The sequence below is a fragment of the Rhinolophus ferrumequinum genome, chromosome 2, assembly GCF_004115265.2.
Source record: "Rhinolophus ferrumequinum isolate MPI-CBG mRhiFer1 chromosome 2, mRhiFer1_v1.p, whole genome shotgun sequence".
Lineage (NCBI taxonomy): Eukaryota > Metazoa > Chordata > Mammalia > Chiroptera > Rhinolophidae > Rhinolophus > Rhinolophus ferrumequinum.
In genome coordinates this window covers 68,357,785-68,370,968 of record NC_046285.1, presented here as the reverse complement: position 1 = coordinate 68,370,968, position 13,184 = coordinate 68,357,785, and positions in this window count along the sequence as shown.

Below are 13,184 nucleotides of genomic sequence, written 5' to 3'. Positions count from 1 at the left end.
TTTCAGCTTAAATTACTTACTTGTTTACTTTTTTGTTTTCTTTCTTCTCTTCTAGAATGTAAGCTCTACAAGGACAGCTCTTAGTTTTATTCATTTCTATAGTCCATGAACCTGCTTCATCATTAGAACTGAGTAGATATTTTAAAATTAATGAATGTCTACTCATTTATCATTCTCTTTAACTTCCCATCTTCTTTTGTGTCTCCTCTGTTGTCTTTCTTTTTGATTAGAAAATTCTAAGACTTTGTTTGAAGCCTGTGTATTAGTGTTTTTAATGAAAAAAAAATAACTGTACATCTTCATATTTCCAAAATAGTATCTCACTATTACTGGAGTTATTATCACCCAAACTGGATTATCCTGTTATACAAGGTTGATTTTCAGAAGAATAAAATGCATGATAAAATTGCTTTCGTGTTTTTAAACTTTCAATCACACGTATCTAATAGTAGCGTTACATACCTCACAGAGGTATTGTTATGATTAACGTCTGTTTAGTAATTTCAAAATTGTAAGGCACCCTGAACCCCTAAGGGAAAAATAGTTCTATAAATACACATAATTAGTATTATAGTTTTCTCATTTGTGGCCACAAAGAGAAAATACCTATTTACATTCGCAAGGGTATTATTAAGATTAATTAATTAACATTTACAAAGCAGCTGGAATGTGGGAGAAAACACATTTTCCTTGCTATTTTAAGTGTATTTTAAAGGTGAAGAGGCAAATTGCGTTTGTAGTTTAGAGTTATTTATTTACTTATCCTGAATTTTCAGATAAATTGCTGTTTTTGCCCTTGTCCCCTTAAACCACATGCCAGATCCTAGTCCCCTTTTTACTTTTATGTTTGGGCAGATACTATAGCCCTTCACTTTTTGTTTCAATAAGTGAAAGTATAATAAATGGTCAATGCATAGTATATTATTTCTTCTTTTCAAAGGTAGCTCATTCTGTAAAACATACAGGTTATTTTAGTGCTTTGTTGACATGATAGATTTTATTTTGTCCTTTCAATATGCTTTTATGTAAAGCTACTGATTCTTGACATTTTTCTTTCCAGACAGATGTAGACTTGGGTCTACTGTTTTGGCCTTTTGTTGTGACTCTTACACATGATTTCTTTTGTTGCATTTCAATTGAGGGGATATTAAGATGTTGGCTCTGAGAGAATAAGACACAGAATACAGTCATGATGTTTTCCTGCCATATTTATTTATTTTGTCTTATGCTGTTTGAAGTTTTGAAATTAAAACTAAGTTTTCATGGTTTTTCAAATGGGTTCCAAATGTGAATTTTGGCTGTAAAACTTCAGCGTACTCTACTTCCCTATTCAAGTTTGCCCCTTCATTACCTCTTTACAACTGTTTTCAGTAGATTACAGCAGGCTCTTCTCAGTGCATATTGATCCTTTTTTCCTAAGTTAGCACAGGGATTACATGATGAACTGGGGTATCTTTATACCAACTTCTAGTTAGTGAACTGGTACCAACAGGGGGAGGGCACAGAGAGGAACTCTAGTTAAATTGGCATCAAGATCCCATCTGATTATTTTTGCATGATCCCTTGCTTGGCAGAAAGCTTTACAGACAAAGTGAAATTATGCTTGTTATTTTTGTGCAGAAGAATGATTTATTTGTTCCATATTTCCCTTCTATACCCTCACTTATCCCTCCCTCTATAGGAAATAGCCCTGGGATTTTTGTTTAGTTTTTTTTTTTTTTTTTGTCAATACTGAGTAACAAATTTAGGGAAAGATAAGGCATGTTGATGAGGAGAAATCAGGTATAAAATTGAATTGTAAAATTATGTAAGTGGCACAGGTCCTTGTGGGTTGAAGAAACATAATGTTTGTTTAAAGATTAGGTAAGGGTTATGTCCTGCTATAGTTATAAAGACCAAGAGAAAATAACTGAGCTTTTCTCCTTCTACCTTCAAGATACAAAAACTAAATTTGCTTCTTCTTTCTTCTTCAGTGCATTATCAAATAAATATAGACATTCTGATGGGAAGTTAGAACATCTGTCTAACCATGTCATTGTTATACATTGTATAAAAATAACTCTACGGATCAGAGAAAAATGAAGTTCAATTTTAACTAACTAGTTAATATAAATATGTGGTTTTATATTGCTTTAAAGACCCACAAAGAGATGAGATGGCATCTTTGGGGGTTAGAGTTGGATTTGAATTCTTTAGAAATGATGAAATTTTTAGATGTTTTAAATCCTCCCTCCAAACTGACAAAATATTTCACAAGTTAAGGGAAACACTGAAAGTGTAATGAAAACACTATGCCCAAGAATGCATAATGCATCTTGTTTTATTTACATTTCTTCATTTTGCAAAGCTAAATTATTGAAATTCATTGTGGTTTTGACAGAGCCATGCTAAACTAACTTAATAATTATTTTATGTGCTTTTAACTAGATCTGGAACCAGAAAGAAGAGAGGGCTAGAAATATGCTTCATTTAACACAGGGTTTGCCAGTAATGTGATTTTCAATCTTGACCTCAAAATTTGTTAAATATTAGTTAATCTGTTATTTTTCAGCTTTAAAATAGTTCAACAGAAGATGGAGATGTATCACCATATATATTTAGATAAATATTTACATCTTTACAAATAAATAAATCACTATGCAGCTAACTATTGTCTTGTTCTGTGGTGTATAAAATTATTTGCTTGGTTAGTTGGTATATTGTTAACTTACTTATATTCATGCAAAATAATATCACCCACTTATATTATTATTCTATAATAAAAGGTTCTCTGCCTTGAATCAGATGTTGACTTAGAAAGAATACATATGGACATGCAGGTTTGATAATGCTCTCAGAGATTATTTGTCTAAAAAACTCCAATCACATTATGTGAAGATGAATCTTTGCAGTACAACTCAGCTCTTGGTTAAATAGCCTATGTCTGCTTTTTCTTTTTTGTGTCACAAACCATATTAACTTAAACAGAGTCACTTATGATCTGATTAATATAGACCATGTACCCTGATAGTTACCATAGTGCTGGATGAAATGAAATAAATTGTTGTTGAATAAATGGATTAAAGTTGTGATCATAAACTTAGAAGTCATGTTGGATGTTTGTTGTGAGGGGAAGAAAACATCAAAATTTAAGTCACTGAGCAATTTTAGCAAATGTTTGTGGGTTCGATGTATTGAAGGTCTCAGTAGAGAATCACAGGTTTCTCTGAAATCTCTTTATCAACTGGACAAAATGTGATAAATTCTTTATGCCCTGGCAGACATTTCTTCATTCAATTTGGAGAACAATTCTTTAACTCAGAATTGCTAAATGATTACTCTCTTGTTTGCCATGAACCTTATTGTCTATACTCCTTGTTCAAGCAATTAATCATGCACTACCTTGTGATGTTTCTCTTGGATTTTTATGTTGTGCAGCATTTAACTCTTTTATTGTGTGTGGCCTCACGTAGAACACATCTACAAGTACGTTGCTGAGGTAGGAAACAAGGGATGGGTGTGTGTATGTGTGTTAGTGTACTCTCAATTCAGTAAACATTAAGAAATATTGCAGATTTTATAGCGTTTTGAAGAATTTCGGAAGGCTTAGTACTGTGAAGTAAGGTAGGACTGCATATTACGCACTGAAAGAGTTACTGGTGTGTAATTACGAGAAAGGACATGGGAGATGAGACTTGATCCTCAGCCCTAGCTCCGAAAAAAAGAGTTGAAAACATAAGGGAACCTGTGGACTTGGAAAGAACTGAGTTAATGAATATTGACTGGGAGTGAGGGAAGGGGCTAGCTCAGTGATTTGTGGGACAAAATCATAGTACATTGTATTCTAACTGCCTGACGTTTTCAAAGCCTTGGAGTATGTTAGCATATTAAGGAACTCAGCTTATCTAGGCTTGTCTGTGATCAATCTGATTTCCTTTAATTGCTAAATTGATTTGGAGTAATGTATATTATTTCTAGTAATAAATGAAGAATGGGTGAAATAAATGGCACAGCAGAAGTATACTGCATTTGTAGATTTAAGAATCATTAAACATTAACTTTAGACAGCACCATAGAGAAAGGTGACTTATCATAGATTTCCATGAGCAAAAGTGTCTGGGAAGGTAGCCTAAAAACCACAGGAGAAGCCGATGTACACATTAATGGAAGGAAAGGATTGCTATAGCAACAGGAGTGCGGCATTAGAAGCAAACACATAGAGGATGCATAGAAGGATGATCGCTATAAATGAATAGGTAAGTTATATTAGAAAATCAGCAAAGACTAAATGCTTCAAGATGTTTGCCCCTTCTCAGCTCAGGTCATTCAGAAATAGCTCACTGAACAAAATTATAGACTAAGAATTGTCAGACAACTGTAGTTGTTAATGTCCATTTTATCTTTGAATTAGGGCTTAAATGTACTTTGAAAACCTGGTCAGCACAGAGATATATTAATGACAGATAGGGAATACATCTTCCTGGGTTTTTATAAAATCAGTGATAAACGTGAGTATTAATTTTCAGTACATAACCCAAAACTTCCTGTGCTTTCTAATAACTTTTATACAGTTTTCTAAAGTGTTTGTTTCCATCTGAATTGGAAAAGGAGAAGGAGATTTACTTGTTTGATAATCAGATCAGTAGTTCAAAATCACAGTTAGAGTTTCTGTCACACAAAGTTTATATAATAGATGAATAGATAGAGGATGGGTCCATATAGATAGATATCCTTATTGCTCTCCAGAGTAGACTGAAAAAGTGGTAATTGTCTTTTGCTAAATCTTTGATATGAGTTCAGGTCCTCTCATGAAAGAGTGATGTGCTTTTTTTTTTTTTTTTAGCTTCCTGAGGGACATAAAAACAATTAGAGATTCTAATAGCTTGACTTTAGCCACAGGATTTTGTAATTTTAGATCCAGCAAAATACAGCAACAAAGCACCGTGGATGGTAACATTATTGGGTGGTTGATCACCCAAATCTGTTTTATTTAAGAAAAGACAAAGGCATGGGGATAAGAAAAGGAGGCTATAGAGTGCTCACATTTTCAACATTACCAAGTAGAGGTGAATGAAATGCAGAGTTCTATGAAGTTGAACAGAGGGTCCAATTGAGACAAATCTTCACAGGCATTGCTCCTGGTTACTTAGATTACAGGGCCCCTTGCTCAAGCTCAGGGTATTCTAATGTGAAAAAAAAAAAAAGAAACAAAATCAGCAAATAGAGGGAAAGAAACAGGTTTTTCTTAATCCTGCCTTTGGGAGGAGTTTGAGAGAATTGTGTTGGAGGGAACAGAGAAGATCTCAAAAGGATAGACTAGGTCTTAAGTAGAGAAATTGTGATGTACCTATAAAATTCGGAACTTCTTGGGTATGGGAGACTTATTGCTTCTTGTACTACTGAGATCTTTGTCATTGTAAGCACACAGTTTTAATTAACCCATATTGCTTCATTTGTTCTGTCTGGTGGCCAATAATACATGAACATGACCCCAGGACTAGAAGAGGGCACAGCTTATGATATTGGTATGGTGGCTTCTAGGGATTGCTGGAGTTGCTACTTATTGTGGCCCTTTGTACTGTTTCATTTACTCTCTTTGCACTCTGATGCCAACAAGAAACATTAAATCACCAGACAGGGGGGTAAGGAGGGAAAGGAGAGTCAACAGACCCTGCAAAGTATTCCTGAGTGGGTTTGCCCAACTGTGACTTAAAAAAATTAAATAAATAAAATAAGTTAATTATTTTGAAGTGCAATTATTTGAAAAAGCTGTGAAGCATTCTAACTATGTCTATAGCTCTCACCAAGAACCCCATCATAAAAACCTTCTCGAGATGGTGCTGGGGATTAACAGGAAACTCATTAATTCATTTAAAACAACAACAAAATGAAACAAAAAAACCTACAAGATGTTTTGAGACCAGTATTTAAGGACATGAGTAAGACCTGAAATGCAAAACATAAATGAAAGCCAGAAAGATGGCTTTAGGAAACCACTTTATCCCAGCAACCAGTGTTATAACAACAGCAGGGAACACGCAACGTAGCAACAACTGCTCAGAGAAGTAAACCATGGAAGCTATGGCTGAAAGCTGCCACTAAGAGACAGCTTCTCTGTCAAAAGCAGAGGGACAGCCTCTGAGATCATACCCAAATGGGACCTGTGTGTCTCCTTCCTCCCACTACCAATACCGTACAGTTGGTATCAGGGTGCTGGAAATTGTCTGCCCCAAATGTACTCCTATCACACTTCCTGGGCCTGCTCAGGATCTTTCAGTATCTGTCTTGGGTGGGGCAAGGCCAAGGGCAAGGCAGGGGGTGGGGCAGATAGGGCTCAGATGCAGCTTGTGGTCTCCACGATAGCACCAGGCTTCTGATTTTTACACATGGAGCCAGGTGTGGGACGAGAAGGTAATGAGGCTTACTCTGTGTAATTTTGCTCCTCGCCTTGCAAATGTTAGCAGGGTCAACATACTGAAATAAAAACAAAATGAAAAACAAAAAAACAATCATAGTTATTTGGGGATCAAAAGTAACATTAACCTGTTTATGATTAAGTATTAATCACAAACCTGATTTTGAAAAAGAATTAAGATTGCATGAGATAACTCTTAAAAGTAAATTAGTTTAATTTTCAAATAGCATTCTTCCTTATTAAAACATTCATGTCCAAATGAGTATGGTATTTACTTGCCAGTTGTAAATACTTACATCCATTGAATAATTAGGAAATTGTAGAGACCCATTATTAATCAAATGAATAAAACTACCATGTTTCCCTGAAAATAAGACCTAGCCTGACGATTAGCTCTAATGCATCTTTTGGAGCAAAAATTAATATAAGACCTGGTATATATTACATTATAATTATATTGTATTATATTATAAGACCTGGTCTTATATTATAGTAAAATGAGACTGGGTCTTTTATTAATTTTTGCTCCAAAAGATGCATTAAAACTGATTGTCCAGCTAGGTCTTATTTTGGGGGAAACGTGGTAGGTCTGGGATGCTTCACCGTTCCCTGTTGATTCCAATAGCCCTGCCCATACTTCCGTACATTATCTGTTAGTTAAACTGTCACTTCACTCCTTTGCCTGAGCTGTCTCCCAGGACCCTGAATGATACACAGATAAATAGCAGTGATGAAGAGAAGCTCACAAAAATGCCTAAGGAGGTTCCGATTGTCCTCTCAACTCTTACTCCATTTGGAGAATGGAGATATGCGTTCTTTCCAAAGATTTTGACATTGAGAAGTCTTGAACAGAGACCCTCAAGAGAGCATCTACTTCAGAAAATCTGACAGAATCCACAAACCATAACTGCATGAGTTTAAAAGACTCCTTAGCCCATAGGCAGCTTCAGAGGGACTTCTTCCAAAAGATTCTTCGTTATAACACTTAAACATATTCTCCCTCAAATTCTATTGTATTGGTAGAGTGTTCCCAGGACCAAATACTACATGAGAGTGTAGAGCTAAGAATTATGTTTCTTCGCTTTTTTCTGTTGGTTAGATTGATGGTGAATGACCCGTCTTGTATGCCAATTTTCTTGCTTGTTCAATCCCTTTTAATCCGGCTGTGGAAGAGACAGTATAGCCCCACTCAACACTGCCCTCTCGCCCCATTTTGAGACATCCACCCAAGGTAAGATAAGCTGTCTAAGATAGCAAATGACCTTGGTTTGACCTTACCAATCTTTCATAATCTTTTTTTTGGTCCTTTCTTTTTTTAAAAACAGGAAAGCTAGCTCCATGCCTTGTACAGTTATAATTTTCCCCAAATTTGGGGATCTTTCATAATGTTGGCATTGCATTATAGTATAGCTTCACTTGGTGCCTTAAAGTGATTATCTGTTATATGCAACTCATTCTTTTCGGGGGGAAGAAAAAAAAAAGCAGCTAAATTTTCAAATACAAAATCTGGCAGTATTAAAAGTAAGATGCTATCAACTCTGGATTCATCACTCTTAGGAGATAGTAACAAGCATAGATGGCATATTCATTTTGAGTTGTCCTTCCTAAAATAAGTCGTCTTTATCTAGAGTATAAATATCTCTCATTGCCAGTTTAAAGGTTTTGCCAATGTACATTTTTTTTTAACTTAGCAGAGTTTTGGATTGATTTATGTAAGACAAAAATAGTCACTTTATCTTCCTACAGAATATGTCATAAGCATTAAAATGTGAAGTTCAGTTTGGGTCAATAGAACCACTGCATTTATAAGGTGTTTATAAGAATAACAGTGTCTTTAAGTACACAATCCCTCAGTGCATCAAGATGGACCAGTTTCTAGAGAAATAAGCAGTATTCCGATTTGTTTTTTCTTGCTATGTTCTAATTTATTTATATTGATATAAAGTGATTTATCATAATAATCTTATGTATTATATGGTAACTTATGATTTTTATTAGGTAAATTCTCTCTACTGATATATAAAAACTGAATTGACATGGCTTTTAATTTTTAACAACATAAGCCAGTTAGAGAATAGTCATAGTGAATAACCTGTAGCCAAAATTGGATTCCTTCAGGTTATTAACACTATGTTTTCACAGTATATTCTATTGATTACTTTATTCACTTTGATTCAGAAAACAGTTATTTATTGGGCAATAATATAGGGTTGACACCTTGATAGGTGCTTGGGAAACTGTAAATAAGACACAAATCGCCATCAAAGCTATGGTCAAAGCATGTGTCCATTTGTAGGGCTGAGTAGTAATAAGTCAGATGGTGATTCTCGATTAAGTCAACCAGAATCATTGGCTGTTTTGTACAATATTTTACTAATATGTGTAGATAGTCGTTCTTCTCAATTACAAAACAAAACACATAAATAAATAAATAAAAATGTAAGTATTATTAAAACTTGTTTTATAATGAATTCACTCAGTGGCTAGTTTTTTCATAAAGAGAGCATAATTTAAACAATTTTATCCACTAAGACTGTTGTTTTGAAGATACTAGTCCTGAGTTTTTCAGATCTTATCAGATATGACACGAAATACATAATTTGTATGCTTTTATATCTGCATAAAAATGATTTAAATTGTGCAAGTTGAAAAATATACTTGAACCCATTCAGATTCACAATGATATTACCTTTATCCTCAAAGAAATTATCCGGTTTAACAATAGCTTTTTTTTATATAAGATAAAATAACAAAGCTTGGAAGTATCTAATGTCTAATAGAAACGATCTAGTGCAATTACAGTTGCTGAGCAACTGAGAGACTATGAGAAGTCCAAGCTCCAGAGAAGAAGGAAGCCCAATTTTTGTAGCTTTGCATTCATTTTCATCTTTTTCAAAGTAAAGTATGTGGGGAAACTTGATTTTGTGAGACTTTAAAATATATTTACTATTTGATGGCCAACAGGTTAGATTCAGAGAATGATAAACTTCTCCCCAATGTGATTGCTCTAATATTTATTCAATATATTGTGTCAAGTAACATTAACTATTTTACTTTTTTCTTTCTTTGGTTTAGAAGTACTAGACAAACTTATGATTTTACAAAATAGAATTATCAATAATATAAATCTAAACCAATCGATGATTATAATCTTCTGTTATGTTTATCCTTTATATTTTAGCCCTATTAATGAAGGATGAGGAATGGGAAATAATAAATAAAATATAAGAATAAAATAAAGAAAAATGAGTAATTTTCTACATCCATTGATACTCATTTGCTAGAGGCTGGTTACCATTGTCTTCCTGAGTCATTGGTTGGTTGCCAACCCAGGGTATTGTTTCTGTAGTACTTCAGTTTAACCATCTCAGAAAAACATTCCCTGCATAGAGGATATCAAATATAAGGCACTGTGGTCCTTTCCACATGGAGCTTACTATCCAATTTAAATTTTTTCATTTTAAAAAGATTTGTATTTTTCATTATTTTTATTAACACAAAAATTTAATGTATATTCGAGTTGTTGAGAAATAAGGTACTGTCAATATCTGATAGTATTGGAATTATAATTAAGATTTCTGATCCTTTAATATTTTATCTCTTGATTTGGGGACTGTACTTATTATAAAGCCAAAATTATGATTTATAAAAAAGCACTTTTCTAATGAGAAAATTTGAATCATGGAAAATTCAACAATGAATTTACAAAAGAATAAATAATCGATTTTTCATAACACTGGAGAAGGAACTTCATCTTATCATTTAATTTAAAAATTGAAATTACTAGCCAGCATTTTTAAATATGTGCTATAATAGTATGGCTAATTGGTTAAGCACGTGTATAATTTTCTTAAATATGATTATATGCTGAGAATAACTAATACCAAAAATAGGCATTCCTCCATCTAAAGGGAAAATAAACAAAACAACAAAAAAACCAGCTATGCATGGGATATCCATGAGATGATTTCACTACTCTCTTTCTCTGTCATTCTTTCTTTTTCATACTTTTTTCTTTTTAGGGGGGGCATTGTCTCACAAAACTGTCTGGCACTGGTATAAGGATAGTTATAAGGACCAATGGAAAGGAACTGAGAGTCCAGAAATGACCCCATACGTCAATTGACTTTTTTTATGAGGGGAATTCAATAGGGGAAAAATAGTGTTTTCAACAAATTGTTTTTGAACAACTGGATATGCATATCCAAAGGAATGAAGTTGGATGCCTACCTCACACAGCACACAAAAATTATCTCATTACGGATTACAGACCTAAGTGTAAGAGCTAAACTATAAAACTGTTAGAAGAAACCATGAGAGTAAGTCTTCATGATCTGGATCAGGCAATTTTTTTTTTTTTTTTTAGATATAATACCAAGAATGAGAAAGAGAGAGTCTTATTTAAAAATTAAAACCTCTTTGTTCTACAAACAATACCATGAAGCAAGTAAAAAGACAGCACATAAAAAGTTTGCAAATCATATATCTGATGAGGGATATATTAGTCTTCTAGGGATGCTATAACAAAATACCACAGACTGGATGGCTTAAACAACAGAAATTTATTTCTCATAGTTCTGGGGACTAGAAACCCAAGATAAAGTTGAAACTATGTTGGTTTTCCTTGAGGTCTCTCCTTGTGGCCTTCCCATCTTCTTTCTCTGTCCTCATATGACCTCCCCTTGGTGTGTGAGAGTAGAGAGACAGAAAAAAGAAGTGGGCATCCTTGGTGATGCTACCTTTTCTTATAAGGACTCTAGTCATAGGATTAAGGCCCACCCATATGACCACATTTAACTTTAATTACCTCTTTAAATACACTATTTGCGGTGTACTGGGGGTCAGTTTTGAAATTCAGAAGAGTGAGTCCTACAAACTTGTTCTTCATTTTCAAAATTGTTTTGGATATTGTTGGTTTGTTGAGTTTTCACATATATTTTAGTATCATATTGTTGATTTCTACAATTTTGATAAGGATTGCTTTCAAACTTTAGTTCAATTTGTGGAGTATTGTCTTCTTACCAATATTAAGGGTTATGATCAAAGAATATGGGATGTATTTCTATTTATGTATAACTTTTTAAAATTATTTCAATATTGCTTTGTGGTTGCAGTATATAAAATTTTCACTTCTTTTGTTTAATTCATTCCTAAGTATTTTATCCTTGTTGATACTATTTTAAATGAAATATTTTCCCTAATTTCATTTTCATAAAGTTAATTATTAATGTATAGAGACATAATTTATTTTTGTATATTTGAGCTTGTATCCTGCCATCTTGCTGAGCTTTTTCATTAGATGTAATAGATTTTTGGTGGATTCCTTAGGATTTTCTACAAATGGAATTAGTTTTGCTTCTTCCTTTCCTAAGTGGATGCATTTTTTTTTTCTTGTCTAATTGCTGTGGCTAGAACCTTTATTACAATGTTGAATAAAAGTAGAAAGAGTAGACATCTTGTCATGATCTTAGGGGGAAACATTAAGGTTTTTATTGTTAAATATGATATTAGCTGTATTTTAATCATAAATGCCTTTACCAGGTTGAGGAAATTCCTTTGTGTTCATTCTAGTATTCTGAGCATTTTTTCCATGAAAGGGTGTTGAATTCTGTCAAATATTTTTTCTATATCTATTTATATAATCATATAATTTTGTTTTTTATCCTATTTATATGGTGTATTGCATTAATTAATTTTTAGAATTACTATCATTTTGAAGTATATTTTTTGATGAGTTGTTTATCAAGATGGTTTAAGGGGGTCATCCAAAGCTGCACCTACACTCTGACATCTCTAATTTGGGTAATTTATTGTGACTGGTGTTTTAGAAGTTAATGCTGAAATTAATTCTATAAACACCTATCTTTGCCTCCAATTCATAATTTAATCTGAGAATAATTTTTACCCATATTTAATATTATTTCAATTGTCATTTTCAAAAATGAGATCATACTTTTCTTAAAATTTTCTATTGAAGTTTTCAGTATCAAAGTCTATATCCACACCTATAATATATTCTTTAAAATACATCTATCTATCTATCTCTATCTATCTATCTATCTATCTATCTATCTATCTATATATATATATATATATATATATATATATATATATATATCATGTGCACAGTGAATTTTCAGTTATTCAGGAACTGACTTTAATTGAGTTACAATGTGAACACCTCCTTCTTTTCTGACTTTTACTCATACATTAAAAAGTAATTATTTGTCCTCTTTTGTTACAAGCCCATGGCAGGTGTTGAGGATGCACTATAATCAAAACCAACAGGATTTACATGTTTATCAAGTTGACACTATAGCATGGAGACAAACATTAAACAAATGGCACAAAACTGAATGTATAATTACTGATTGTGATAAGTGTTATAAATAAAATATAAGGTAGGAAAATGAAATTAAATCATATTGAGTATGGGAGAGGGAGTGAAAATTGCTTATCATCTGTGATTACCCATGAACATCTCTTAGTGGCCTATAATTATGATATACATGACTTCTGTATATAAGGTTTCACAGAAATTTTATGATATGGGCTCTGAATTAGACTAAAGAAAGGAATAAAATGGAAATTTATATTTAGATATTATAACTATTCAAAGAATTTACAATTCGTAGGATAAAATGAGTGTAGATAGCGAATTCTAAAATATTTCTGCCTTCCTGAAGGGTTTACACTTTTTTTATTTGATATCAAGACTACATTATATTCATATGTATATTTAATTTATATATTATGAAGATTAAAAAAGATACTATGCTCACCGAATTTG